At 36.5% G+C, this 5,423-nt stretch overlaps 1 pseudogene; it reads right to left on the bottom strand.

Annotated features, from left to right (window-relative positions):
- On the bottom strand, positions 3,569 to 4,078 carry LOC102187290 (annotated as a pseudogene).

The raw sequence follows: 5,423 nt of genomic DNA, 5'->3' as shown, positions 1-5,423 counted from the left end.
ATACAGAAATTATACTAAACAATTTAGATAAAAATTAACAAAGTGTATGCTTAGAAGCAGTATAGATTTAGCAAGATACAATTTCACAATTTACTACATTATTACTTTGAACGCAACTTAAGTAACAGTCAATTTTAGAATCCAATTAGTAATAGTTTCTTTGGAGCTGTACTCATTTATATTAATCTAGTTCACAGATTTATCTTTGCTATTGCATGAAAGATTTATCAGTTCAAATAAACTGAGGAACATAAAGTGACAGATATTGTTTGCCCACTCAATAGCAATTTTCCCCAATCTTACCTTCCTTTTAAACAGAATCATAAATTTATTTTAAAAAAATTACATTAGGCAAATAATTTTTAGGTAAAATGAGCCTTTGTCCCCATACTAGATCCTGAATTATGGATGTCCAAAATGAGGAACTCTGTCCTCCTTTGCCAGTGACAAATTTCTACTGAGACCTGATGGAGGTTTTCATATCAGTTCAAAAGAGAAAGAGGCATGAGGAGGTGAAACATGCATTGAGAATTGCTTCTCTCTTACATTGGTCAAAGACATGATACATAGAGGACAAAAAGAATCCTTAGGCCATCAGAGAAAAAGAGTAAAAATTTGTATAATATAAATTTCAGAAGCATTCTGACTTGTTGAGCCTTTAAATTGCCTAGAAATGCCTAACTCTAGCTTCTAGTTCAGGATAAAAAAGAATTAATGAAGATTCCTACTGTTTAAGACACTTTGAGCAGAGGTTTCTATTACTTGCAGCTCAAAGTATCCCAAATGAGTCCATGGCATACTATCTTCAGGTTGTTTTACATGGAAATATTCCTACAGCTGAACTTTGAGTTTTATTCATAATAATGTTTTAAACTATAGATAAGCAATATTTAAATAAGTCTATTATAATTTCAACCACATATGTTGAAACATATAATCATAATCATGAAAATTCTTAAGTTTTAGATACAGTATTTTAAAAGAATTGCATATAAAATGATGAATCAAAAGTGTGTTAGAGAGCTAGAATAGTGAGTGAATATAAAAATGTCTTTATAATATTTTCAAGTATAAAATTGAATATAGAGGGTAAAAAACATTGAGAAAAGGAAATTTTTCATTACACTTCTTATTTCTTACTCCTAAAAAAGAGCCTGACACTAAAATAATGCATATAAATACTCAGTAAATAAATGAATTAATGAAGCAAATTTCTCCAAAGAAAGGTTATTATAACAAAACTGTACACAGAAGATGCAGGTTAATTTAACAGGAATAATACTATGTTCATTCCTGTTCATTTGTATTATTATATTATTAATAATAATTTTATTTGAAAGTTATTTCTCATATATATTTTTTATAAAGGGGCAATTGGGGGTCATAATTTCCCTGTTTCCGTTTTAATATTGTGATATATCCTAACAGGGCTTAGCAATTATTGATTCAGTCCGTGATTCTGTTTTCTTTTCCATTTACTGTTCTCAATATACTCTGCTCCAGCTTGCTTTCCAGGTGGCGCTAGTGGTAAAGAGCCTGTCTGCCAATGAAGGAGATGCATGAGACTCTGGTTTGATCCCTGGGTCATGCAGACCTCCTGGAGGAGGGCATGATAACCCAGTCCAGTATTTTTGCCTAGAGAATCTCATGGTCAGAGAAGCCTGGTGGGCTGTAGTCCACGGGGTTGCAAAGAGTCAGACATGACTGAAGTGACGTGGGCACGCATGCAGCTTTCTTCACTTCCCTCTGTCCTTTGAATTCCCCAAACAAGCTTCTGCCTCAGGGCTTCGGCACTTTCTGCTATCTCTGCCTGGAATTCTCTTCCAGATAGTCCCGCCCCTAGATATGTGCATGACACAGTTTCTTATTTTACTTCAGCATCAACTCAAATGTTATCTTTCCTAAGGTCCTTCCTTCATCCCTTTAAATACCTTCTCCATTTCACTTGCAATCCTCTTCTTTTCAAAGAACAAACATAACTGAATCAACATGAAATGAAGGACAAGCCCCGAAATGAATGCAAAGATGTGCTCTATTTTATTCATACCTGGAATAATTTAACAAGCACACTGTAACTGCTCATTAAATATTTACTGGATAACCAACTGACTTATTGAAAAAAGTATAAGTTTATTTTCTTTATTTTTGTATTTAATATACAGAAGTATAAAAAAATATATGTACAGATTCCTTCACTTGAGATATAATGAAAGGTCATTTTCTGTTGTATTGTAACATTGCTTTTAGAAGGATGAAAACAGAGATTATTAAAGTTAATGAAGTCTTAGTTTTAGAATGGAAAAAATCATGTTTATACACATCAATGAATTTATTTTCTGAATTCTAATGCTATACATAATATGTCATAGGAAAATAAAACCCCACAAAAAATTCAGATTATCGTAATAAATCAAGTGTAGCCTACAATAGATAACAATGATTACAAGTAAACGGTTATCTTATAGACATATTTTCTGTTCAGGGATTGTATGAACGCATAATCCAGAAGAAATTATCCACATTATTTTTATTGTCAGGGAATGATGAAGATGAGTCTTAGACTCTGGTTTCTAGATAGTGTGATAATAGGCAGACATTTTTTGCCAGACATTTGGTGAATAGACCTTTGATTGTAATGCCTGTTTTGAGATAACAAAGCACCTGTGCAAATATCACCCGTGCATTTTCACAATCAGTGCCCCTCAGTGGTTTGCAAAATGCAATTGTACCAACTCAGGAGAGTCAACTGTACTACTGAATTTTCAAAACTCTGCTGATTCAGTTGTTAAACACAGCTATTGCGAAAATTAACTTACAGTTAAACAAGGTACATTAAAATAAAGTGAATAAATATGCAAATAAATGTCTTCTAATGACTACATTTTACTATTACCAAGTGTATTTCACTCCTCTCTTTTCCCCACAATTCTTTCCTTCACAGTGTTATCTGACTTCTCTTTAGCTGTGGATTACTTTTAAGCTATTACCCTACAAAGACTGTCCCTCCTTCTCTCAAGAAATGTGCCCATCAAAGGTCACTTTATCACTGTAGCAGGGTTTCTCTGGGGGTCACTGTTAAATAAATTCAGGCTCATTGTTAATAGCATCTAGACAATTAGATTTCATTGAATGACCTAATAAATTCATTAGTGTTGTGCTTTATTATCCCAATGTTTCACATACTTTACAAGAGGAATTGCATTCAAACCTCAGAATAACTCTACATACTAATGCCAATATTCTGTACATGGGAGGATTGGAAAAAATAGAGACTCACTAGCTTATCTACTATTACAAGATTTGTAAATGGTAGATTCAGGAACCCAGCATTATTTGGACCCACTTAAACACAACAGCTTGCATTAGAACTTTTTGGATGCTGCAATTAGCTAATTAAAGAAGAAATCTGTGATACTTGTGAAGAGATGCACTAAGCAATAACTGCTGATGATAAAATTTGGGGGGAACTTATAATAAGGAGTCTAAAGTCATTCTTCTGGATTTTGTTTTTGCTTTTTTTGTTGTTGTTGTCAAATGATCCTTAATTTTTCTTTTTCCTTTGCAGTTCTTAACTAGTGGGGTGCTCCATTGTGCCACTGTTGATATCATCTATGATGTCATGAGGGTGGTGGCCATCAACATTGCAGCCCACAGACTGGGCGGTCCCAAGGATCTCTTTAATGGTTCCAGAAACTTCTCTAGCTAGAGACTGATGCCACATCTGCCAGGCAATGTTGACGATCTCATCAAAAGTGATGTTTCCACTGTGCTTAATGTTTTTCTGCTTCTTTCTGTCCCTTGGTGGTTCCTTGAGGGCTTTGACCAGGGCAGAAGCAGAAGGTACCATCTCAATCTGGGCTTGTCTGTTCTGAATGGTCAGTTTCACTGCAATCCTCAGACCCTTCCAATCACCAGTTGCCTTGGTGATGTCATCACCGACCGTTTCTGGAGACAGACCCAGAGGGCTGAGCTTGGGGGCCAGGGCAGATGTGGCACCGATTTCCCCACCGGTGCACCACAGGTACATGACTTTGATCTCGTTGGGGTCGAATTTAGGCGGCATGGTGGAGGCAGCTGGTGTTGGATGAACCCGGATTCTGAAGGACCGAAGAAAGTTGCACCTTTGCTGCCTCCGAGCCAAAAGCCGAAAGCTGGATTTTGTTTTAAACGGGATATTCATGCTACAATTTGATGTAGAATAAAATTTTAAAATTATTTGTTATGGGGGGACTTCCCTGGTGGTCCAGTGGTTAAGAATCTGCCTTCCAATACAGGGGAAATCAGTTTAATCCCTGGCATGGGAACTAGGATCCCACATGCTTTGGGCAACTACTGAGCTAGTGGAGGTAATGGAATTCCAGCTGAGCTATTTCAAATTCTAAAAGATGATGCTGTTAAAGTGCTGTACTCAATATGTCAGCAAATTTAAAAAATTCAACAGTGGCCACAAGACTGGAAAAGGTCAGTTTTCATTCCAATCTCAAAGAAAGCCAGTGCCAGAGAATGTTCAAACTACCACACAACTGCACCCATTTCACATGCTAGCAAAGCAATGCTCAAAATTCTCCAAGGGCTTCAATAGAACATGAACTCAGAACTTTCAGATGTTCAAGCTGGACTTAGAAAAGGCAAAGGAATCAGAGGTCAAATTGCCAATATCTACTGGGTCATATAAAAAACAAGAGAATTCCAAGAAAACATCTACTTCTGCTTCATTGACTATCCTAAGGCCTTTGACTGTGTGGGTCACAACAAACTGGAAAATTCTTCAAGTGATGGGAATACCAGACCACCTGACCTGCCTCCTGAGAAATCTGTATGCAGGTTAGGAAGCAACAGTTAGAACCAGACATGGAACAACAGACTGATTCCAAATTGGGAAAGAGTAAATCAAAGCTGTATATTGTCTCTCTGCATATTTAACTTATATGCAGAGTACATCATGTGAAATGCCAGGCTGCTGAATCATAAGCTGGAATCAAGACTCCTGGGAGAAATATCAATAATCTCAGATATGCAGATCACCCTATGGCAGAAAGTGATGAGGAACTAAACAGCCTGTTGATGAAGGAGAAAGAGAAGAGTGAAAAACCTGGCTTGAAACTCAACATTCAGAAAACTAAGATCATGGCATCCGGTCCCATCACTCCATGGCAAATAGATGGGGAAACAATGAAAACAATGGCAGACATTATTTTGGGGGCCTCCAAATTACTGCAGATGGTGACTTCAGCCATGAAATTAAAAGACACTTACTGCTTGGAAGAAAAACTATGACAAAACTAAACAGCATATTAAAAAGCAGAGACAAATTGCTGACAAAGGTCCATTTAGTCAAAGCTGTGGTTTTTCAGTAGTCATGTACGCATGTCAGAGTTGGACCATAAAGAAGGCTGAGTGTCTAAGAATGGATGCTTTTGAAC

The sequence above is a fragment of the Capra hircus genome, chromosome 4, assembly GCF_001704415.2.
Source record: "Capra hircus breed San Clemente chromosome 4, ASM170441v1, whole genome shotgun sequence".
Taxonomy (NCBI): domain Eukaryota; kingdom Metazoa; phylum Chordata; class Mammalia; order Artiodactyla; family Bovidae; genus Capra; species Capra hircus.
The sequence above is the reverse complement of the archived record's forward strand: the minus strand, read 5'-3'. Positions and strand labels throughout refer to the sequence as shown.